At 46.1% G+C, this 25,349-nt stretch overlaps 1 protein-coding gene across 1 annotated transcript in view; it reads right to left on the reverse strand.

Moving 5' to 3' along the window:
• Positions 1 to 23,313, reverse strand: part of SLC45A4 (solute carrier family 45 member 4) — a 204,481-nt gene extending 181,168 nt beyond the window's left edge. Inside the window, exon 1 of the mRNA XM_053243752.1 lies at positions 23,145 to 23,313. The gene's annotated coding sequence lies outside the window, so the exon portion shown is untranslated. The remainder of the gene's footprint in view (positions 1 to 23,144) is intronic.
• Positions 23,314 to 25,349: the final 2,036 nt, after the last annotated feature.

Consider the following 25,349-nt stretch of genomic DNA (forward strand, 5'->3'; position numbering starts at 1 on the left):
CAGGGCAGGGTGTAGCTATAATTGAGCGGATGGGCTCAAAAAACCTGAGCTCTTGAGCCCCCCCCCAGCTCCACCACCCCATATCTTCTTTATTTCCCTCACTCCAAGGGACCCCCAGAGAGAGGGGTGAACACGGGCCCCCTCTCCCCTAGCTACACCCCTGAGGCTGCCCCCCCCAGACTGCAGGTGCTGCATCTGGCAATGAGTGTTCTAGAGAGAAGGGGGACCCCCACCATGCCCCTAGAGAAAAGGGGCTCTCTCTCTCTCTCTCTCTCTCTCCATATACTTCATAGCTAAATCAGAGGTCCACTATCACACTCACTCAGGCTAGAGATGATCCAGAAAGGAGGGAGAGGGGTTTTTTTTTGAGCCACAGCGAGATAGCAATAGCACTTACATTTCTATACCACTCTATAGCTGGAAGCTCTCTAAGTGGTTTACAATGATTTAGCATATTGCCCCCAACATTCTGGGTACTCATTTTACCGACCTCGGAAGGATGGAAGGCTGAGTCAACCTTGAGCCCCTGGTCAGGATCGAACTTGTAACCTTCTGGTTACAGGGCGGCAGTTTTACCACTGCGCCACCAGGGGATAGCACGGATGCCAGCCAGAGAAAGGACAATCATACTGCATTTACCTAAACAGAAGACAACTCTGAATATAAGATGACCCCCTGATTTCTAACATCAAAGAACTTGTAAAAAAGCTAGCCTTGGTTTCAGGTAAATGCAGTAGGTAGCTTTTAAACACTGGCATCATATAGGTACACTGCCTCCAGAGAAACACCAGAAAAATGGGCAAAATTTGTTAAAACTATCTTCCCACTCAGATTCCTGGACATTTTTTAAACAGGATGACCCTTTCCCTACATGCTGGACAGGATGTCCAATTCCTGGACTGCCCAGGCCAGTTCTGAGCATGTGGCAACCCTAAGTGTAGCATAGGTTCAAGAAGACTTTTAATCTTTTGCACTCATGCCGTTTTCCTCCTGAACTTTGCTCTTTTGCAATGTCGCAGTGGTATCTTCGGGGGACAAATAGCCATTTTGGGCAGCTAGTTTTAGGTGGGAAATCAATGGGCTGCAAGGGGTTGCCTTCCCATGGCTGCTGTTTTAACAGGGAAAGCACATGCCCAGGAGACACTGGTCAGTGTCTGTTGTCTAGTTTGCCTTCAGACTTCCTTACTGTGTATAGCCCATCAAATCTTCATTATCAGAGCTTTTATTTTGTTTGCATTTTTCCAGATGGCCTTCTTTGTTTGGGTCTTTATCTCTGTGCCTTTCAGTAGACAGTACAACATCTTTAGAAATGCACTTCTGAGACATTAATACACTTTAGTTTAATTAGAAACAACCCAAGAGCCAAATGTTAAGTTACAGAACAAAGTGTGTGGTGGGGAGGGAGAACGGATAATACAGTTTATGATAAAATGACTCTTAGGCAAATGGAACAGAGCATCCAGCAGCTTTGGAAACATATAAATTAACTGGAAATCCAGAGATAATGCATTAGGGCCAAAGATAATTAGAATGCCAAGTTGCTAGCGAGAAGAGAGGCAGCTCAAGGAGAAAGTCCTTTCATAAAAGAAATTGCCAGGAATATATAACTTTTCAGTTTGCAGATGAGATCTGCTAAAGACAAAAATAACTGGAGAATAAGACAGAGCAATCATTTTGTTAATTTCAGCGCAACTCACAAGATGGACATTCATGGCCTCAGGGCTATACCATGGCAGACCTTCCATCATTTTAGAGACAAAAACAGGGGCACTCTTGGGCATGAGCAGGTGTGGCTAACGGCAGAGTCTGTCAGCCCAGTGGCATGGCCTGGTGGTGAACACAGATGAGCCAACACAATCCACACTCAAATGTGCTACAAGTAAAAAGTAGGAACTAAAACTGCATGTAAGCAGATGCTTCCAGGTGACTGAGGAAAGCCGCACATGGCATTGGAAGTCAAACACATATAATATACAATAGCAATAGCAATAGCACTTACATTTATATACCGCTCTATAGCCGGAGCTCTCTAAGCGGTTTACAATGATTTAGCATATTGCCCCCAACATTCTGGGTACTCATTTTACCGACCTCGGAAGGTCGGTAAATGCAATAGGCACTATATTGCATTTCTACCATGTAGAGAACATTGGTCCCATTTTATAGCTGAGGAATACCAAGACATAGCAATAAATGACTAGCCCAAGGCCATTCAGTGCAGCTGTGGCACAGAATTCCCAAGCAGAAATAACAGTTATGCAGCGAGAGCGTCTCTGAGCATACAGAGTGTGTTTTCCCTTCACCACTGTCCAATTGCAGCCGCCCTGCTCTCTACACAATTAGAATTAAGAAGTAGAGTTTACAGAAAGATGGCCTATCTCCTGCACAGATGAAAACTCCAGCAGCTTATTAGAAATTAAGCACTGAACCCACCTCTACTGCAAGCAAAATACAGTCAGAGAATAAATGCAATCTGTTTCCCTCTCTACAACAATCCACTTCTCTCTTTTTCTTTTTCTGCCACCAAGACTCCTGGAAAACATTACCTTCACCACTCCTCACCTCTTCCCCCTCACTTTCTTCCTCTAGTTCAAGGGTTCTCAAATTTGGATTCCCATATGTTGGACTACAACTCTCATAATCCTTTGGACATTGTAGCTGGGGATGTCCAGCAACATTTGGGTGCCGAAGTTTGAGGACCCCTGCGACAGGTACATTTCCTTGCCTAGTCTCCTCCATCCCTCAATTTAATTTTGCCTAAGAGACCAGCAGGACTCTTTTGGAAGCCTCCCCCTGTGCCACTTTCAGAATCAGGAATGAGTCCTGTGATATGGGAAGGAAAATTCCTCTGAGCATGTGCAGAATATCTGCCCCTCACCACTGACCAAATGCGCTCTCTTTTCAAATTGCACACTTAGAATTCAGGAACAGGTTGCTTTTGAGCAAGACTTGCATAGGCAAGACTTTCAGTATAAGGGCAGAGAGCATAATCAGGGCTGGATTGAGTGACAGACAACCCAGATCACTGGGTTTGAGTGGCACTGTTCATTTCATATATTCTTAAAAGTAATATGTTTCCATAAGATTAGAGGAAAGAAGTGTGTGTGTGTGTGTGTGTGTGGCATGCATGCATGCATGCAAAGCTATCATCTTGTATGCCAGGGATAACTCCTGCGTGCAGATTGTGCATCACAGCCATGAAAGGAGCTACAAATGCAATTAAAAAACACATTGAAGTAATCAGCCTACTTTCCTTTCACTATCTCTACAACTGGACTACATTTGGTTCAAATCGAGGTCCACAAGTTAGATCTCTTGAGCCTCAAATGTTCACAGGTCTGCCATCTTGGATCGAGGTGGATGACATCATTACACACTACACCATTGAGGCATCCCTCTGTCACTCACTACAACTGTTCCAAATTTGGTTCAAATTGGTTAGACAGTCCTCAAGTCTAACTTGTGACTCAAAAGTTCACACATCTGCCATCTCAGATCAAGGTGGATGAAATAATCACATTGGGGCATCCCTATGTGTCCATACTGCTGTGGCAAATTTGGTTCAAATCGATTAGGCAGTTCACAAGTTAGCCCGCTTGTGCCTCAAAAGTTTATGCATCCGCCATCTTAAATTGGGGTGGATAACATCATCACAAACCATGCCATTGAGGTGTCCCTGTGTGTCATTCACTAAAATTATACCTGATTTGGTTCAAATCGGTTAGGCAGTCCATAAGCTCGCTCACTTGCCCTCAAACATTCACATATCCGCCATCTTGGATTGGGGTAGATGACATCATCACAGACTATGCCACTGAGGTTTCCCCATGTGCCCCTACAGGTGTAGCAAATTTGATTCAAATTGGTTAGGCGGTTCACAAGTTAGCTCACTTGTGCCTCAAATGTTTACCCGTCCACCATCTTGAATTGGGATGGATGACATCATCACAAACTATGCCGTTGAGGTGTCCCTATGTGTCCATACAACTGTACCTGATTTGGTTCATATTGGTCCAGGCATTGCAAAGTTGATGGGGTGGGGAGACCATATACACGGACACACAGAATCCTGGGTGATCTCAGAAGCCTACTGAAAAGTAGACTAGCTAAGGTATTCAAAACAAATGGACGTGGGTGCTGAACATGCTCCTTGCCTGAGGCACCATCTGATCTAAGGCTGGCCTTTCCCATGCCAGTTCTGATTTCTTCCTTCTTTTACTTATTCCAGTAGGCAATTTCTTTCAAGCATTCACCAGCACAGTGGGAAGCGGCTTTTCATTTTTAAAATCTTGATATTAAGAGAGCGTCTTCTTCATTACAAGCCCCACCACCCATTGAGGTCATCTGAGGAGATCGTCTCCAGTTACCGCCGACTCATTTGGTGGCTACACAGAGAGGGGCCTTCTTGGTCGCTGCCCCTAGATTGTGGAATGCGCTCCCTGCAGAGATACGATCCTCCCCATCTCTGGCAATTTTCAAAAAACACCTGAAAACTCATCTTTTCACACAAGCTTACTTGTTCCAGGCAAACTAATTTAAAACCTGATTTCGGGGTGGTGGTGGTGGTGGTTAATTACTGTAATGGTTTAATTGTTGTTTTAAAATGTTTTTAAATTGTTAGTTGTTATATTGTTTTTAATTTGTTTGAGCTCTTTACTGTTTTTAGTGGTTTGTTTTAACTGTAAACCGCCCTGAGCCATTTTGGAAGGGCAGTATATAAATAAAATAAAATAAAATAAAATAAAATAAAATAAAATAAAATAAAATAAAATAAAATAAAATATTATAGCAAATGGAGGTAGAGGCCAGGAAGCATTTCCTTTGACCATACGCTTCTGGTCCTCAGTCACCCAGCCTTGCAACCTTATTTTGCAAGTCCAGCAATCTCAGTGGACAGGAGGAAGCAGAGAGATCTTGCCAATGGTAAAAGCATCAGTGGTGCTCTCCCTCCCTGCCTGATGTTGGTTCCTTGTACCCTGGATGCCTACAACCTACTCTGGTTCTCAGTAAGCTCGGAAAGCAACACCACATATAATTTCAGCCTGGGGATAAATATGACAGTGAAAAATATTCCAGAGCTACCTGAAGGCCGGCTTCATACAAAGGGTGTGGGTGGGGCTGCCACCACAAAACTGAGTTTCAAGGAACCATCCAATAAGAACATAAGAACAGCCCTGCAGGATCAGGCTCCAGGCCCATCTAGTCCAGCATCCTGTTTCGCACAGTGGCCCACTAGATGCCGCTGGCAAACCCACAGGCAGGAGCTGAGGGCATGCCCTCTCTCCTGCTGTTATTCTTCTGTAACTGGTATTCAGAGGCATCCTGTCTCTGAAGCTGGAGGTGACCTATAGCCCTCTGACTAGTAGCCGATGATAGACCTCTGCTCCATGAAGTTGTCCAAATCCCTCTTAAAGCCATCCAGGTTGCTGGCTGTCACCACATCTTGTGGCAGAGAATTCCACAAGTTGATTATGCGCTGTGTGAAAAGTTACCTCCGTTTGTTGGTCCTAAATTTCTTGCCAATCATTTCATGGGATGACCCCTGGTTCTAGTGTTAGGTGAGAGGGAGAAGAATTTCTCTCTATCCACATTCTCCACACCATGCATGATTTTATAGACCTCTATCATGTCTCCCCACAGTCATCTTCTTTCTAAACTAAATAGCTCCAGGTGTTGTAGCCTTGCCTCATAAGAAAGGTGCTCTAGGCCCCTGATCATCTTGGTTGCCCTCTTCTGCACCTTTTCCAGTTCTACAATGTCCTTTTTTAGATGTGGTGACCAGAATTATATGCAGAACTCCAAGTGTGGCCACACCATCGTTTTGTATAAGGGCATTATAATATTAGCAGTTTTATTTTCAGTTCCCTTCCTAATGATCCCTAGCATGGAATTGGCCTTTTTCACAGCTGTCGACACTTTCAATGAGCTGTCCACCATGATCCCAAGATCCCTCTCCTGGTCAGTCACTGACAGTTCAGTTCCCATCACAGTATATGTGGTTGGGTTGTTTCTTTTTGCCCCAATATGCCTCCCTTTACACTTGCCAACATTGAACTTCATTTGACATTTTGTCACCCACTCCCCAAGTTTGGAGAGATCCTTTTGGAGCTCCTCACAATCTATTTTGGATTTCATTACCCTAAATAGTTTGGTGTCATCTGCAAATATGGGCACCTCGCTGCTTACCCCAACTTCTAGATCATTTATGAATAAATTTAAAAACACTGGTCCAAGTAAAGGTTCCTGGGGGACCCCACTTCTTACTTCCCTCCATTGTGAAAACTCTCCATTTATATTCTGTTTCCTGTCCTTCAACCAGTTAGCAATCCACACATGTACTTGTCCCCTTATCCCATGACTGCTAAGTTCTCTCAAGAGTCTTTGATGAGGATTTTTGTTGAAAGCTTTTTGGAAGTCCAGGTATACTGTGACAACTGGATCACCATTATCTACACACCTGTTGACACCCTCAAAGAACTCCAAAAGGTTAGTGAGGCAAGATCTACCCTTGCAGAAGCCGTGCTGGTTCTCCCCCAGCTGGGCCTGTTCTTCTATGTACTTAACAATTTTATCCTTGAGGATGCTTTCCATCAGTTTGCCTGGAACAGATGTTAAGCTAACTGGTCTGTAATTTCCCAGATCACCCCTGGATCCCTTAAAAAAAAAATCAGTGTTACATTGGCTACTTTCCAGTCCTCTGGTGCAGCGCCTGATTGCAGGGATATGTTATATATTTTAGCAAGGAGGTCAGCAGTTTCACATTAGAGTTCTCTGGGGACTCTTGGATGGATGCCATCTGGCCCTGGTCATTTGCTAGTTTTTAATTTTTCCAGACATCATCTCCTGTCACCTCTTTCCGACCCAATTCTTTAGCCTCTGTCCCTTAGAAGCCTGGTTCAGGAACAGGTATACACTCAGTATCCTCTGCCGTGAAGATGGACGCAAAGAACTCATTTAGCTTCTCTGCAACCTCCATATCCTCCTTAATAATCCCTTTCACTGGGGCTAGTCTCACGATCAGGCAAAATCAGGCTAGGGGAGCCTAGCCCGATTTTGCCTGATCATGTAAACCACCAGGCTCACAGGCCGGTGGCGAGACTGGTGGCTTACTAGCGGCTAGCCTGCAATTTTTAGCCCTCCCCGAAGCCCAGGTTTGCAGAGTGAGCGCTCCGCAAACCCGGGCTTCTCGGTCGTGAGTAGCCGCAGTGCGGCTCTGCGCTGCGGCTACTTGCAAGTAGACCCCCGGAGGGGAGGTGAAAAGCCACCTCCCAGCTCTGGGGGTCTCCCCAGTATGCCCTGCATGCTTGCGCAGGGCATACTGGAGCTTCTGGTGGCCGCATGGCCCCCGAGCTCCCCAGCCCCCACCGGCTCCATCATGGAGCTGGCAATCGTGTGAGTGGCCGATCTGGCCGCCCAGGGCTCTCTCCTCGCTTGTTCAGCACACCCGGCTCACTCTCTCATTGTCTAATGGTCTAACTGCCTCCCTGAAAGGTTTCTTGCATCTGATGTATTTAAAGAAGTTTTTGTTATTCCCCTTGATGCTTTTAGCTAAATGTTTCTCATACTCTCTTTTTGCCTCCCTTATTGTCACCTTGCATTTCTTTTGCCAGAGTTTGTGTTCCTTTCTGTTCTCTTCAATTGGGCAGGCCTTCCAATTTCGGAAGGAATTATTCTTCCCCTTTATAGCTTCCCTGACTTTACATGGTAGCCATGCTGGCATCCTCCCTGTCTTGGTGGTACCTTTCCTCCATTTTGGTATGCATTCTAAGTGGGCGTCTAGTACTGTGGTTTTGAGTAAACTCCATGCATTCTGGAGTGAAGTGACTTTTCTGATTTTCCCTTTCCCTTTTCTTTTCACCAAACTCCTCATTTTAGAGATGTTCCCTCTTTTGAAATTCAAAGTGTCTGTGTTAGACTTCCTTGGTGATTCTCTCAATGCTAGAGCATGTGAACCTCAGATCTTGGCTTGCCACTCAGCCACAATCCATGTACAACATGGCACATCTTAAGTTGCTGCACACCAATTAAATGGAAGCTACCTGTATTATAAGCAATCAGAATTTTTCCAAGCCAGAAGCCAGTAAATAGCATTTATTTTTGTCAGGGATGAGAAAGCCATGGCATGGTACATGGAAACACCTCCTACACGTCTCTGTATTCAAAAACAACAAGAGGTGGTGGGGGCATTGGCGGGGGGGAGTTGGCATGGGATTCTAAGCATTCCTGATGCTGTGGTTAAGGTTTTTTTATTTCATTTTGGTTAGTCAAAAGATAATTTTGAAATCCTTTAAAAATAGTATATTGATATTTAGGATCTCTTTGAATGTGTTGCATGTTTTATCTTATTTCTTTGTCCTTGTCTGGGCTTGTATTGTTTTTGTTGCTGATAAGGTGAAAAGGCAGACTTTTGCAAACAAGTGTCTCACTGAGGTTAAAGGAAACTTGTCTGAGTTATACGCAAGGCACCGCTGCAGATTTCCGTATGTTCTGGGGACAACATTAAGTCCCTTGGTGTATGGATCCACAGTAGGCGTGGACAGAAGGCAGATCTGCTAGTAGATCTCTGAGTGACTTGAGGTAGATGAGCAAGGGTTTCTGACTTCCAATTGTTTAACAAGAGCAGCAAAAAAGCTCTCTCCCACACCCTGCAGTTAGACTGAAACTAAGAAAACTCGGTGGAGGGTGGGACCAGAAGATGATGCTTGTCTTTAAGAACTTGAGCTCAGTTCTGGCAGTGGAAATAAATTCTTAGGCTGAGCTTATGTCCAGAGTCACCAAGGCTCTATACACAATCAGTGTGTAGAGCCAGGACGGGTTTGTCAGGGAGAGTGGGTCAAGCCTGCTCTGCCTGCACATGAATGTCTAGCCCGTCCTGGGTGGCCAAATCGGCCGCCCACACGATAATTGGCTCCATCATGGAGCCAGTTGGGGTGGTGGGGATTTGGGACCACCCAGCCCCTGGAAGTCCCAGCATGCCCTGCATGAGTATGTGGGACATTTTGGGGGGACCCCAGAGGCCGGGAGGCTTGTTGGAACCCCCTGGTGTGTGTGTGGGGTGTCCCTGAGTACCAGTTGCAGGGGAGTAACAGCAGGAGAGAGGGCATGCCCTCAACTCCTGCTGTAGGCTTCCAGTGGCATCTGGTGGGCCACTGTGTGAAACAGGATGCTTGACTAGATGGGCCTTGGGCCTGATCCTGCAGGGCTGTTCTTATGTCTCCTCACGAGTCACTGTGGCACAGATCCGCACTGCGCTGACTCACAGTCACCTATATCGGGCGGCAGCGATATACGAAAAAGTGCTCGAGGCGGATGCTCGTTTTAGTGACAACAGAAAAGGCATCATTTTAAACTGCGCAGGAGGAGGCAATGGTAAACTACTCCTGTATTCTACCAAGAAAACCACATAGTTATGTGGTCTCCAGGAGTCGACTTCGGCTCGACGGCTCAGTCTTTCCTTTCTTTGTTTTTGCTCTGCTAACCTTGTTTAAGGGGAGGGCTACTTTGGCAGACTAGCCGCCATTGAACCACCAGGCTCGCCCACGGGCCCACTGGTTCACACAATGGAGGAAAACTGGGCTGGTCTCCCGTAGCCCGATTTTCCTCCATCGTGTGAATAGCCTCACCGTTTCTTTAGACCTTAGAAAATAGGCTTGTTCACACAGTCCTTGCCTGAGGGAGGAGGAGAGCTGGGCGGTGTGCTCCTGATTGGCAGTTGTATGAACTCCAAATGCAAGTTAAGAGGAGGGAAGAGTGATCGTGTTGGAGACAGGAGCTAGGCTGGACAGCATGCCCTACTCAGAATCTCTCCTCATCATTTTTCCGAGGGTGGACGAGAAGAACTCCTGCCTCCCACACGATCACTCTTCCTTCCTGCTTTTGAAGTTCACACAACCGCAGATTGGGAGCAAACCCGGCTTGCTTACCTTGGCTGGGTGCTCTTCCCAAGTGAGGATCGTGTGAATGGGCCCTACTTTCTGCCTTCCTGAGCAGCTATTTTGCACTATTTTGCATCTGGCTCCAGTTAGTGGACTTTGGTGTCCTGTAAAAACCAAAATAGATTTTGCACACCTGAAATCCCTGCCCACTGTCTCTAGGGATAATGGGAGTTGTGGTCCAACAATATCTGAAGACTCAAGTTTGAGAACTCTTGGCTTAGAACATGTGCAGGGCCACAGACGCATAAACTGTTTTTAAAAACCATGCATAACTTCCTGTAAAACTTCAAACATTTTGTTTCAGAAAGGACGTGCTCTAGCCTCTTTCTGACAAAAGCCCAAACAAGGAAAAACAGAGGCTTATTTAGAGAAGGCCATACTCTTTTCTTTTTTAAGAGTGGGCTTGTGATGTCAAAGCCTCTTTAAAGTACATTATTTTTCTCTCAGATGGTGTCCAGACAATGTTGCCTGCAACATTTTAGCCATCTTGGAGATTAAAAGTATCTGAGTCACTGCTTTCTGAACAGACCAAAGTATTCATTATCCTAGACTATGAAAGCTTGGGTTTAATAGTGGCATACGTTTTTGTGGGGTTGTTTGACACAACAGACCCTTTGTCTTTTATGGGTAAAAACGTCCCAAAATGATCAGACCACAATCTTCGTGCAATCTTCAGTCAAAGGGAACCCCTGGAACAAAACACTGGAAATGCACTGGGAATGTCAGAATAACACGGCAGGGGATAGCTTGCAGGCTCAGAGGCAGGATGCCTCTGAATACCAGTTGCAGGGGAGCAACAGCAGGAGAGAGGGCATGCCTTCATCTCTTGCCTGTGGACTTCCCAGAGGCATCTGGGGGGCCCCTGTGGGAAAAAGGATGCTGCTGGACTAGATAGACATTGGGCCTAATCCGGCAGGGCTGTTCTTATGAATATTTCAAAGGTAACATTTTTTGAGATGGAGACTGATATTTGTAGTAGGATGTGTGTGTATCAGGAGATGATTAAAAAAAGTTGTTGCTTGAGGCAAAGAATATGCTCCCTGTCCCCCTTATTTTCAAGTGAGGCTCGACGTTCTTGGTCCCTGCTGCCAAGGCATCAGCCATTACATGGGAGGCACCCAGCCAGTGGGGGGTGGGGTGGGATGCCTAGTTCAAGATGGGTCTGGGCTGGGGAATACACATGCCACAGTGGGGCAAAGAAAGATGTCAACAGTGGACAGCAGGGCGGTGGCCCTGGTGGCAGTGGATACACACACTTGCCACCTATGCACCCCTTCATCGTATCTGCCCCCCAAGTGGCCACTTAATCTTTTCCCATTGAAGGGTCGCCCGTGATGTAGACAGGGCGGTCTCAAACCATTGGGCAGATTGGCTTCGACAAGGGGCATCAAGGGTTAATGGGCATCAGATCTTATCTGACACAGGAGATAGGGCCACCTTGCATCTCACCACCCAGAGGGGAGGAAATTAGAATACTCTTTGAACTACGGACAGGAGTGAGACCCAAAGTCACCTCAGCCCAGCTCACCCCTTCCCTCATGACTTTAAAGCTAGAGGACAAAGGCCCAGTGTGCACCCCAGTAGTGGCCTGTGTCTGGCTCGCCCCGCCCCCTATGTCTGACATCAGACGTGAGGTTTAGCCATGCCCCCACATCTGACATCAGATGTGGGGGTGGGTGGGTTCTGGCTCCCGAATGGGGCCGCGTTGCCCCATTTGGGAGTTAGATCCAGGCCAGTGCTGCATTTGCAGCGCAGCCAGAAACAGCTCTCCCTGAGCGCTGGCCATTTAAGTCCCAAATGGGGCTGTGAGGCCCTGCTCAGGAGCTAAACCAGTCCCCCCCACATCTGACATCAGATGTGGGGGTCATGTTGGGGCCACGAGGCAGGGTGTCAGCCCAGGTTCTTTGTACCCCATTGTCCAATGGTGGCTACGCCCCTGGTTCACCCTTTTCATTTGCAAATGGATGTAGGGATTAACGCTCTCCCAGTCAAGGACCTGCCTACTAAGGTAAAGCTCAGTGCTAGTCAATTAGTAAATGCTTTTTGTATCTTATTTTGAATTCCTGTGTGCCTTTCTTTACTTCCATTTTCAACCAACTTTCTCCCAATTCCTTATTCTGTGTGCAACCCTTGTTTCTTAATAAAGTTCATATACAGGTTGAGTATCGCTAATCCAGACATCCGGAATGCTCCAAAATCCGGGAACCACCACAGCGTGCGCCCGCAGCACTGACAAAACATTAAGTTCACATGAAATCTTAATTTCATCTCCACCTAAAATGCCATGTTTGAGTCTAACATGACCAGCAACATTATTTTGTTGAAAATTTTCTTGCAGTTAGTTTTCATTACATTTACAGCTACCTGTAGTTATTGTAAATTCAATGCTTATTTGTTTTTATAAAACCTAAAAAATTAAAATACAGTGTACAGTAACCTTTCGTGTTTAGACTTGGATCCCATGCCCAAGATATCTCATTACAGTATTCAAATATTCCAAAATCCGGGAAAGTCCGTAATCTGGAACACTTCTGGTCTCAAGCAGTTTGGATAAGAGATACTCAACCTGTACTTAGAAGTGGCTTCAGTCTGATTTAACTGGTTCTGGAGGGTTACTTGCAAAACTCTTCCCCATGTGTCCCATATGTCATTTGCTACTGTTTAGTTGTTTTCAGAAGAATATCTTGCTGTCTAGGGCTGGGTTGTGTGGAGTCATGGACTCTGGCTGTGTACAGTTCCTGTGTAGCAATCACCCCCCCCTTACCCTAAAGAGTGAACCGGAAGGGAACCCTGTCCTGTCTGTCAGGCAGTGACCTCTAGGAATCAGCCACTCAGCACAAAGTGACCGGGACTTAGAGGGCCTGGTGGCAGGAAGTGAAGGGGTCCTTTTTTCTTGGGCAGCTGGAGCCAGGCAGGGGAAGTAACTGGTTGGCTGGCCAAGCCATGGAGCAACCAGGAACTCTTTAGGGGCCTGAAGTATCTACCATGGTTTTGGTGATTTCAGAGAAGAAGCCAAGGCTTGGCTTTGGAGAAGGATTTAGCCAGGGAACTGTGCATTAGGTAGCTGGCGTCAGATTTCTTTATTTTAGTGCTTTGCAGATCCTTACAACTGGTCTATTGTGTTTTATTTTGTAACATCACCTTCTCAGAATCCCTAGCCTGAGCCCTTTTATCCACCCAGGGCTCTGTAGAAGTCTCTGTACCCTATAGAGGTGCTTTTTAAGCTTCCTAGCAACTGGGTGTGCTTTTTGAATTATAATTGCAACTGGGTAACCAAGATTTTAAAGTGTACCACTCCAGCTATCAACTGGAGTGCTCTTTTTGGAAGTAATCTTGTAAAATACTGAGTGTTTGCTGTTACCTATAACTGAAGCTGCTAGAGCCTCAGACTGGAGCAGTCTGTAGTTTTTTGTTTTTTTAAATAAAGTTTTATCTGTTTATTCTTTGTAATTTCACCTGCCTCTGAGTGGATCTTTAATTCAGGAAAAAGGGGTTTTATTCTGGTGCAGACACGCCTCAAGGTTAATTGTTCAGCAACTTACCAAGTTTGATCTTCACGTGTAGACTGCATGTGGGAGGTTTTTGTATTTTTTCCATTTGGTAAAAGAAAGAGAGTCCCCTGGACACTCACCCAAATCCAGGGAGGAATTAAACTCTGTAAGCAGGGTGTGGTGGCAGCGATTACCAAGAAATGGTTAAGTTTTAAAGCCTTTGTTGAGCAAACATGGAGTGAATGACTCAGCAGTTTTCTTTCCCCCACGTGGACTTGCTCTGAGACAAAAGCTGGGCTTAAATCCACCATTCACCAGTCCCCATTCATTAGAGCCTGTAAGTACCAAGCCGGACAGTTCTAGGTTGTTGAAGCAGTGTCTAAGCCTGGACAGTCGCTTAGATCAGTCTTCAACTGGTGGCAGCCTACCTTGAAGGAGTGGTGTGCTCCTAGACTTGGGATCAGAGCAATCTCTCTATTGAGAGTAGATCCCAGGAAAGCCTAGAGTCATCCCTGTTTCATAACAATTGGCTGAAGCGGGTGGGATCGAAACTGAATTGTTTTGCAAAAACTTTGCTAGAAGCTGTCTGACAGCCAGAACCAGGTTGCACAAAAAAAGGTGTTAAGGAATATATAAACACACAGATGAATGTGATTTCTGTTTGGTTTTAGTCAGAAAGCTGCCCCAATCTCAAATGAATTGGACAACCCCCAACAAGACTTCCTTGTGGGTGTTCGCATCACAGATTCAAATGCCATTCCTGCCAAGCATCAGGAAAGCATAATTATAAATGGGAAGGTGGAAAGCGGGTGGAGAGACTCTGTGGCTGACATTACTTCTGTGCATGAAAGCCTTGTAAGACCAGAGATTATTGTGCCTGAGAGAAGTTGGGCAGTTAAACCCTTTGAAAGTGCAGTGGTGCACTTGCCAATATTTGCCTAAAGTACCAGGACTGGGAGGGTCCCTGGACAGTTACTGTGCACAAGGATTTACAAACTCCTGTTTTGATTGGAAATGATCTGAGCCACCAGGTTGCCCAACACGCCTGTGCCAGTGTGGTCACATGTAGCCAGGCTCAAGCAAGTTCTAACGAGATGGAACCTACGGATCCAGAAGCCCCGATCTCAGACCCATCAAACCTCACTGAGGACCAGCCACTTGCATCGCTCTCACGTACCAGTGATGCCATGCAAAAGGAACAACCGGTGCCCAGGGTTAACCCAGAGACCAATCCAGTAGTGGAACAAGAGGATCTTACTGTCCAGATCTGGCTGAACTGGGGAGCAGAGGAACTCAGTGGTGTCAGCCCAGAAAATGCACATGAGGTATGCTTATGGTGAGCGGGGAGAGAGAAAGAGAAGGAATGATGTATTGGATGAAGCACAGCACAGCAGGATCAGTAGCCCAATCGAGGCAGCATGCTTGATCTAACAAGGTGGTTTGGGAGGGTGAACAGGGACTGGGATGGCTGCTGCACTATCTCCTAGTAGCAGCAGCAAGCAGCAGCAGCAAGCAGCAATGGCAGAGGGTAAATGCCTGGCTTTTCTGGAGCACAGAGCTTGGCCAGTGGCTCCTAACCTCCCCACCCCCTCACTCTCTGTATGATGAATATTTATACACTGCTTTTCAACAAAAGTTCCCAAAGAGAAACCACTTTGGGAACTTTTGTTGAAAAGCGGTCTATAAATATTCATCATATGCATAGTGCACAGACGGCTCTGCTGTAGGAGTGGCGGTGGCATTGCCGGGGGCGGGACTTGGTGACATAGGATAGAGGGGTGGGGCTTGGGGGCACTAGGGACTATTTTGCCAAGGGCACCAAAATCCCTTGAGCCGGCCCTGGATGTAGACGATAATGTTTGAAAAGAGGCATTAGTCTCTGTATGTGCCCGTGTGTGTGTGTGTGTGCATGCGTTTGTGCACTTGTCCGTGCATGCATTCTACAAGATTTTATTGGAAGGTCAGTCAACAAAAGCTTCTCTGTTTCCTCACACATTGCATCTTTTGTAGATTATATCTATATTTTAGGGACATCTTATTTGTTTTCCAGCTAAGGTCCAGATAAGGTTCAATGTAAGCAAGTGTGAAATTATGCATATATTGGGGCAAAAACCCACAACTTCATGTATACAGTGATGGACCAGGAGAAAGATCAGTGATGGAGATGGAGATGGAGAAAGATCAGTGATAAAGATGGAGAAAGATCAGTGATGGAGATCAGTGATGGACCAGGAGAAAGATCTTGGGGTCATGGTAGTTAGCTTGTTGAAAGTGTCAACTCAGTGCAGAGCAACTGTGTAAATGGCAAATTCCATGCTAGGGATTATTAGGAAGGGGACTGAAAACAAGAATGCGAATATTATAATGCCCTTGTACAAATCTATGGTGTGGCCACACTTGGAGCACTGTGTACAGTTCTGGTCACTGTATCTTAGGAAGGACATTGAAGAACACGGAAAAGGTGCAGAAGTGGGCAGCCAAGATGATCAGAGGCCTGGAGCACCTTCCTTATGAGGCAAGGCTACAGCATTCTGGGGCTTTTCACTTTGGAAAAGAGGCAACTACAGGGAGTCATGACAGAGATGTACAAAATTATGCATGGAGTATAGAGAGTAGACAGAGATAAATTTTTCTCCCTCTCCCAAAACATCAGAATCAGGGGTTGAATCACATGCAACTGAAGCCAGGAAATTTAGGACCAAGGAAGTACTTTTTCACACAGCAGAAAAAGTCTATGGAAATTCTCTGCTATGGAATGTGGTGATGGCCACTGGCTTGGATGGCTTTAGAAGGGGTTGAGACAAATCCATGGAGGACAGGTCTATCAATGGCTACTAGTCTGGTGGGTATAGGCCACCTCCAGCCCCAGAGGCAAGATGTCTCTGAATACCAGTTCCAGGGGAGCAACGGGAAGAGAGAGGGCATGTCCCCCGTCTTGCCTGTGGTCTTCTCATGGGCATCTGGTGGGCCACTGTGTGAGGTGGGTGCTGGACTAGGTAGGCCTTGGGCCTGATCCAGCAGGGCTGTTCTTATGTTCCTAGATTTTGTTGACTACAACTCCTATCATCCCCAGCTGCAATGGCCTTTGTCTGGGGATTATGGGAGTAGTAGTCAACAACATCTGGTGACTCAAGGCTGAGGACTCCTGCAGCAGGCAATACATGGGTGGATGAAGTGATGGAATAAGAACACAGCTTGCTGTGTTTGTGAGAGCCATGTTTTTAAAGTTCCTTGCACTGGTATATTTATGGATTGTTATCTCTTGTCATTTTCCCAAAGAGGCCTGCAAAGGCTAAGATCATTTTGCAGATGCTAACTGTCAATTGGGAACAAAAAACGTTGACAGGAGTTCCTTGTCATATCACAGCTTTAGCAGCACATACTGTGGACTGAGAGGGCATATTTAGCTGATTTGGGATTACAGGGCACATTTACTCAACAAGTGTATGACTAACAAGCAGAAGGTTGCCGGTTCGAATCCCCGCTGCTACTATATCGGGCAGCAGCAATATAGCAAGATGCTGAAAGGCATCATCTCATACAGTGCGGGAGGAGGCAATGGTAAACCCCTTCTGTATTCTACCAAAAGAAAACCGCAGGGCTCTGTGGATGCCAGAAGTCGAAATCGACTTGATGGCACACTTTACCTTTATTTACAATGGTACTTCTAAGGCTCTAAAACAGGGGTAGCCAATGTGTGGCTCTCCAGATGGTGCTGAACTACAACTCCCATCATCCCCAGCTGTAATAAATTGTGACTGCAGTGGTGGTCCTAGCCTTTGGCTAAACCCCCTCTGGGAGTTATTCACACATGAGTTCATGCTGTGGGGTAAATGTTGAGTGAAGCCACTTCAAATTACACTCACGGCATTGAGCGTAATTGAGTGGAGTGGCCCCTTTGGGCCCACTCCAAGGGGATCCAGCTCACTCTGATCCAGCACCTCCCCTCTGCTCTCGGGTTTTGTTTTGGTGCAAGTTCACATTGCATGCCTTCATGTTTTCCTTCCAGCCAATGGGGTGGTGGTGGTGGAGAGAGAGAGATTTCTAAAGCTTATATCTGCATTCCTAAAAGCGTGTATCCCTCTTATCATGTTAATGATTCTACGTCAGTGCCTCTCCCTATTTGCTCAGGTGTTTTCAGAAAAACTCCTTAAAACCAGCATTTTAAAAACCCGGAAATGCATCAAGATAAGCTAGAATTTGAAAGAAAAAGCCCAATTTGTGTGTGGAGAGCTTCCATGGTTCTTGAAGGGATTTTGGAGTAAGTTTGGCTGGTGTGTGAATGCACACACTCTCTTTCAAAGGAAATTCAGGGTAACAGCCCTGTCTGCAAAGCCTCCTGGAGCTCTTAATAGGCCTGTGTGAAGTGGAGCTGCTTCACTTCAGGGACCTTTTTGGAGCTCCCGCAGGGTCCATGACTTGCTTTGGCCCCCTTTGGGCCCACTTCAAAGGGATCCAGCTCACTCTGAGCTGAACTGTTGGCATCTCAAAGAGAGGCTTCACCCTCTCCATCAGCAATACCCCTGCCCCTACCAGGACCGGCAGCAGTGAGGAGACTAATAAAAGACTAATTTTCCCTCCATGTTGCAAGGCAAGAAGCAGTCACATGTTGAGGATGGGGCCGTAGCTCAGTGGAAGAGCATCTGCCTTCCATGCAGAAGGTCACCGGTCCAATTCCTGGCATCTCCAGGTAGGGCCGGGAAAGACCCTTGTCTGAAACCTGCGAGAGCAATTGCCTGTCAGTGTAGACAGTACTGAGCTAGATGGTCCAATTGCCTGACTCACTATAAGGTAGCTTCCTAGGTTCTGCAGTGTGACTTTCAAAAGGACACTTCTTTATTTATTTTTTGGAATCCTCTCTAACCTCCTCCCTACTGCTTAATCTTGGTCCCACTTGGTCTTCCTACTGTTTCATCTTTCTAGGGGATGGGGTGGAGCAAGAATGGAGAAACTAACATTTAAAAGTCAGTTCTGAAAAGAGCTCCCTGAATCCGAAGCTTTCCTTGCTAAATGATACCCTTTTGTACATCTATCTATATATTTCTCTAAGGCGTACCCATTGCTAATCCCATGCGTGGCAGCTCTTGCAAGAATTAGCTAGTAACTGCCGGATAGCAGTGGGGACAGGCGGGTGGGGAAAAAGAAACTGCTGGCCAGGAGAATGGCCAAGCGATGGCCATCAGGCAAGGATGGCGAGAGGAAAGCCAAGAAGAGAACTAGAGGTGCAGATGTTCTGCGCCCAGTTCAGTTAGTTTTTATTAAAATAAAAGGAATCCACGTCTCTATAGCCACCAATTGAGTATTGCTAAAACAATGAGAGGAGAGCTAGTCTTGTGGTAGTAAGCATGACTTGTCCCCCTAGCTAAGCAGGGTCCACCCTGGTAGCATTTGAATGAGAGACCACATGTAAGCACTTTAAGATATTCCCCTCAGGGGATGGAGCCGCTCTGGGAAGAGCAGAAGGTTCCAAGTTCCCTCCCTGGCTTCTCCAATATAGGGCTTAGAGAGATTCCTGCCTGCAACCTTGAAGAAGCTGCTGCCAGTCTGTGTAGACAATACTGAGCTAGATAGACCAATGGTCTGACTCAGTATATGGCAGCTTCCTATGTTCCTAATGAGTTTTGTAGCACCTTAAAGATGTAACACACTAATTTCAGCAATGGTTTTGGTGGACTACACTTCACTTCATCAGATGCATAAAGCATCTATGACAGTTTTGCTGTAGCAGATTCCTGCACTGAGCGGGCTGGGGGGTTGGATTAGAAGACCTCAACTCAAAGGACCCTTCCCATTCTAAAATCTTATGCCATTGAAAGATGGCCATAAAGTTATAGGTCAAAGGGCTATGAGATGGAGGAGGTGTAGTCAGTGACCTTTATGATGCAAAGTGCAAGAGAGAATTACTGTTGTGGGTTTGAGTCTGGCGAATAGGCCTGATAACTTGGTTTTGCCTTAAAGCAATGTCTAAGCAGAGTCTGGGATTTGACCAAAGAACATTAACATTCCTCAGTTGATCTCTCTTTAGGGGTGAATGGTTAGAAGATGTTTTCTTCTTTCCTTTTTCTTTTTTCTTTTTGGTACTGTTAATCATTCTCATTCTTGAGGATACAAAATGACATAGCAACACATTTTTAAAAGTATTTAGGGGGAGGGGGGATAATGGAATAGGTTTGGAATGGGAAAGACACCAGAGCTTAGAGAAAGCCATCACAATTTTTGATTGTGTACACCGCTTAGAGATGCATGTCTCGGCATAGACATTTGATAAACAAGCTGGCAGATTCTATCCCTTCCAACTAAAGCAGGGACTCTCAGCCTTGGGTCTCCAGATGCTGTTGGACTTCAACACCCAGCCAGTGATGTAGTTGCAAATTCAGAAACACAGGTGCTCTCCATGACAGCCTTCATAGCCACACCACCCTGACAGCCACACCCCAGGGCAATGCCCATCCCAATGGCCACACCCCTCACTTAGATTATTCATTTCATTTCATTTTATTTCTATACAGCCCTTCCAAAAATGGCTCAGGGCGGTTTACACAGAGAAATAATAAATAAATAAGATGGATCCCTGTCCCCAAAGGGCTCACAATCTAGAAAGAAACACAAGATAGACACCAGCAACTGTCATTGGAGGTACTGTGCTGGGGGTGGAGAGGGCCAGTGACTCTCCCCCCGCTAAATAAAGAGAATCACCACATTACAAGGTGCCTCTTTGCCCAGTTAGCAGGGGTGAAAAGAAATGAAAAGACAGGCGCTTTCCTAGACTGCAGGCTTTACGGTGCAGAGGTACAGCTAGATAATTTTGGCACCTGGACCTAAAGGCCTTTAAAGAGGCCCCCACTCTCCTGCAAATTAAGCAGCATCATGCTCGGCCAGGTGACAACACCACCTGCGACAGACTAAAAGGATTGGGGGGGGGGGGCCAGGGCTGTGGAGGACCTGAACTTTGGCCGTGAAGTCCAAGAGTAAGAGCTCCTCTGTTACCCTGGGATTTCTGCCAGGCTTTACTGAGAGTTCGAAGTTGCCCCCCAAAACCCGACACATAAAGTGATTTTTTTTTTACCCTGGATATAAATTGGGCTACACAGTAATTTACGTATTGTATTTATTGTATTCATTTTAAAAAAACTTTTTATATCCCGCTCTTCCTCCAAGGAGTCCAGAGCGGTCTACCACATACTTAGGTTTCTCCTCACAACAACCCTGTGAAGTAGGCCAGGCTGAGAGAAAAGTGACTGGCCCAGCATCACCCAGCAAGTATCATGCTGAATGGGGATTTGAACTCAAGTCTTCCCGGTCCTAGTACAGCACTAAAACGTGAATTGCTTCCCAATAGCTCGCAGGGACTTTGGGGTAAATTTGACCGATATGTGAATGCACATCCTCCATTCCGGAAGAGATGTGAACTAAAAGCCGGGTGTGAAAAACTTCTAGGCAATACAGCTCCTGAAACTTCTCACCACTTGGGAAAGGGTGGGCATGGAACAGGATACTTTCCTCGGGTTTGCATGTTTTCTGAATCACGTTTTCCTCAATCTCTTTCATTTATTTGTGAAGGGTGTTTGTTCAACGAAGTGTTTTGTTTCTTTTGCTTTATAGCTATTGTGCATGTGATATTTTATGTCTGCATTTATTTTACATAAAAATGCAATTAAAATTTTAAGAGTTTGTTTTAAAAACAAAAAACCATCAATCAGTAACAAAGGTAACATGGACTCTCCCACCAACAGAAAACAATTCTGTGACCCAAATAAATTATGCAAAGTAGACACATTTGCGAGCTGCTGCTTGTTTTGAAAAAAATTATTCAGATAGTTGTGGCCCGAAGCATTGGCAACTAGAAAGTCTTAGGAACATAGAAAACTGCCTTATACCAAGTCGGACCATTGGCCTGTGTATTGCCTACACAGACTGGCAGCAGCTTCTCCAAGGTTGCAGGCAGGAGTCTCTCTCAGCTCTATCTTGGGGATGCTGCCAGGCAGGGAACTTGGAAGCTTCTACATGCAAGGATGTAGATGCTCTTACCAGAGCGACCCCGTCCCCTCAGGGGAAGATCTTACAATACTCACACATGTAGTCTCCCATGTCAATGCAAACCAGGGTGGGCCCTGCTTAGCAAAGGGTACATTTAATACTTGCTACCACAAGACCAGATCTCCCCTGTTTACCATCTTTACATCTTTAAAGATGTGGTAATGACTGCAGTCTTTGATGCCTTTAAAAGAGGATTAGACAAATTCATGGGGGAGATGTCTGTCAATAGCTGCTAGTCATGATGGCCATATGAAACCCCCATATTCAGGAGCAGTCTACCACTTAAGTATTTGTTGTAGGGGTTGCAATATCCAAAGAGCTGTTTTTCTTCAAACCTGTCTTGTGGGCTTCCCAGTAGCATCTAGGTGGCCACTGTGAGAAACAATACCCATCCAGGTAAGGACTGCTAACTTTGACTGAATCCATTCCGGGAGATTCTTCCTCCCTCCCCATATTTTTCACAATACCACGCTATTAAAATCTCCACCATTGTTTTCAATAGTTATCTGGAGCCAGAGGCTTGTTCCTGGAGACTGACAACCCTAGACCAGATGGAACTTTGGTCTAACCCAGCACAGCTCTTCATAGCTCCAGCTTGTCATGCAGAGCCATGAGAAGCAGTATCCACTAAAATTCTCCCCTTTGCATTCCTAACAAAGGTAGAGGATTCAGGTTCTGAGCCATCTGACTCTTGCTTCCGATTGTTCTCTCTATACTCATGTCTAGAGAGGAGAGCTGCTCTTGTGGTAGAAAGCATAACTTGTTCCTCTAGCTAAGCAGGGTCCACCCTGGTTGCATATGAATGGGAGACTTGATGTGTGAGCACTATAAGATATTCCCCTCAGGGGATGGAACCGCTCTGGGAAGAGCAGAAGGTTCCAAGTTCCCTCGCTGGCAACATCTCAAAGACATGGCTGAGAGAGATTCCTGCCTGCAACCTTGGAGAAGCCGCTGCCAGTCTGTGAAGACAATACTGAGCTAGATAGACCAATGGTCTGACTCAGTATATGGCAGCTTCCTATGTTCCATGTGTATATATTCTTTCCAGGTGGCTGCTACAGCCTCACACAGCTGCCCCTCTGGAAACTCTTCTCTTTGGCATCTGCTCACCTTAATCAGCATCACCAAACAAAACAAACAAACAAACAAACAAACAAACAAACAAACAAACAAACAAACACAAACACAACCCTCTGCCTGGAAGCAGCATATACTGTACAGCTCAAATAAACACAACATGTTTTTACTAGGGTGTGTGTGTGTGTGTGTGTGTGTGTGTGTGCTATGCAGGCTCGTCCCAAGTGACCTTGCCGGATTCACTGAACATCGCCAGGAAGCTTCAATACACCAGCCTAGCTGTTATACAATCTGAATACAAACTCCATTTACCTCGTTGTGTCAGCTGAACTAACGGAGGCCTGCAATCAGTCAGACAGGCGGGTCTCTTTTTCCGAGTCTGACCTGCTACCGTCTTTGCAAAGAATTTGTACAGTTTCTCCATAAACATTATCTCCTTCTCCTACTGGGTAAAAAATGCGAGATAAAAATAGCTCCCTGCCAGGGCTACAATCTCCGCTAAAACACCCCCCCCTTCTCTTTTACCCATCAAACCAAAACCGTTTCTGCCCACAGCTGATAGCAGAGACTGTTAGTGACAGAGGAAGCTGCTATGCTGACTTACCCTTCATCTCTCTTTTTCCTTTCCAGCAGTGCCAGTTTTCACAGCAAGTCGCTTTGCACAGAAAAGGGGCTTCCCTTTCTCTCCCCAAAATGCAGCGGCTGGCTTGGAAGTTCTTTCTCCCTCTGCTTCACAAACCGCCAGGCAGGTATCTCCATGGATGTGAGGCTCTTCCCCTCACTTCCCTCAGCCTTCCCCACTGCCCCCTGCACGCTGATGGATGAGATCAGCACATATTAGGATAAAAAATTGTTTGCTTAATGTATGCACGATGCTCGGTGACCCCAAAGGCGACAGCTTTAAATGCCTGGCTCCATTCGGCAACACAGTATTGTCAGTGGCCTTAATTAAACTCGATTGAAAGCAAAATGCAATCAAAATGTTGCCTGTGTCTCATAAGAACATAAGAACAGACCTGCTGGATCAGGCCCAAGGTCAGACCCCAAAAGGTCTCGGATCCCAAAAGGTCTCCTTGGGGTCAAGGAAAGTGAATGGCACATGTGGCTGAAGTCTAGTGCTGTTAAAGATCCCTGGGAGACGATGAGATGTTAGAAATGATGGCTTAATCATTTAGCCACCAAAGGCTGTTGCGTCATGACCACAACTCAGCCTCCAATGAGCTGTAAGCAACCATGTGGTGTGGTGATGACCTAAGGTGACCTGCTATTCTGTGGCCATTCGAGAAGACTCAGTGTGGCTTTATGATCGCTGGCTGAGTGGCCAACAGTGTGTGAGGTGGGACAGGGCTGAAGCTTGGTGGTAGAGTACACACACTTTGTGTGCAGACAGTCCTAGATTCAGTCCCTGGCCTCTCCAGGTAGGGCATGCAAAGACCCCCGTCGGAAACCTAGGGAGGCAGCTGTCAGTCAGAGTCAGTCTGTGAAGGGGCCATATATCAATATGTTGCACGTAAGACATATGTGATATAATCCTGGCCAGAAAACTTGCAATCTGTTTGCTAGAGAGTAGGCTGGGCCACACGATTCTAATAAGAATAATAAAAGACACCCCACCCAAATTCGGGAGATGTGTGCACTCCCATTTTCCAATCCTCTGTGAGTAAAAAGCAGGCAGGAGGGGCAAGAAGTGATTGTCTGCTACAATGGCAAATATGACAAATATTTATAAACTTCTTTTTGACAAACGTCTCCAAAGTGATTTACATACATACATACATACAACGGCTCCCTGTCCCCAAAGGGCTCACCATCTAAAAAGGAAACAGAAGGCAGACACCAGCAACAGCCACTGGAGGGATGCTGTGCTGGGGATGGATAGGGCCAGTTGCTCTCCCACTGCTCAGTAAAGCGAACCACCACTTTAAAAAGGTGCCTCTTTGCTCAGTTAGCAAGCTGCTGAACAGCAGCTGGAGTGGAGGGCTTTTGGTCCTACCTTGTCAAAGAGCTGGGTACAGCTGCTGGGTAGGATGGAGCCTGCCAGCCCCACTGCTGATTAGCAGATGATCACTTCCTCCCCCTCCTCCTTTGCTTTTTACTCATAGACAACTGGAAATTGGGGTGTGCGCACAGTTTCCAAAATGGGGTAGGACACATCTCCTACCCTAATTAGAACCGTGAGAACAGCCCTAATATAAAACAGATGAGATTGGATTAGATTAATAGATAGATCAGGCTTGCACAACATAAGGCCTGGGGGGCAGGATTATTTTACTGGCAGGACTATTTTACTGGCCCCCAGGTATCCTGCCCCATCACAGGAACTAGAAACTGCCTTGTAGTGCCATCCTGTGCATGTTTTCTCAGAAATATGTTCCATGGTGTACTCAATGAGGCTTACTCCCATTTAAGCATGCCTAGGATTGCAGCCTGAAAGCAATGTCCATTTAGGTAGAGGAGAGGACTTGGCATTCGCCTGGGACTGGCATGCACTCTAGGGCTACCACTGGTTGAGCAGGGACAGGTCCGATTATCTGGCCTCTATCCTGGTTGAAACGATGTGTCCATTGATGGGGGAGTAGATCCACAAGTAACTAATGATATTTTTTAATTTTAATGTAATAATGTGCTAACAATTGACCACGGCCCCTGAACGCCAAGCTGTGGATGGTTCTGGCCCACAAAGGCATTTGAGTTGTGCAACTCTGCGATAGATAGATACAGTAGGTAGATAGGTAGATAGATGTTCAACAGAGTGAAGGTCAGGACAGAGGCTGACAACAGAAGGCAGTCCCAAAACACACACCAAGAA

Source organism: Hemicordylus capensis, chromosome 4 (genome assembly GCF_027244095.1).
Source record: "Hemicordylus capensis ecotype Gifberg chromosome 4, rHemCap1.1.pri, whole genome shotgun sequence".
NCBI classification, from domain to species: Eukaryota; Metazoa; Chordata; class Lepidosauria; order Squamata; family Cordylidae; genus Hemicordylus; species Hemicordylus capensis.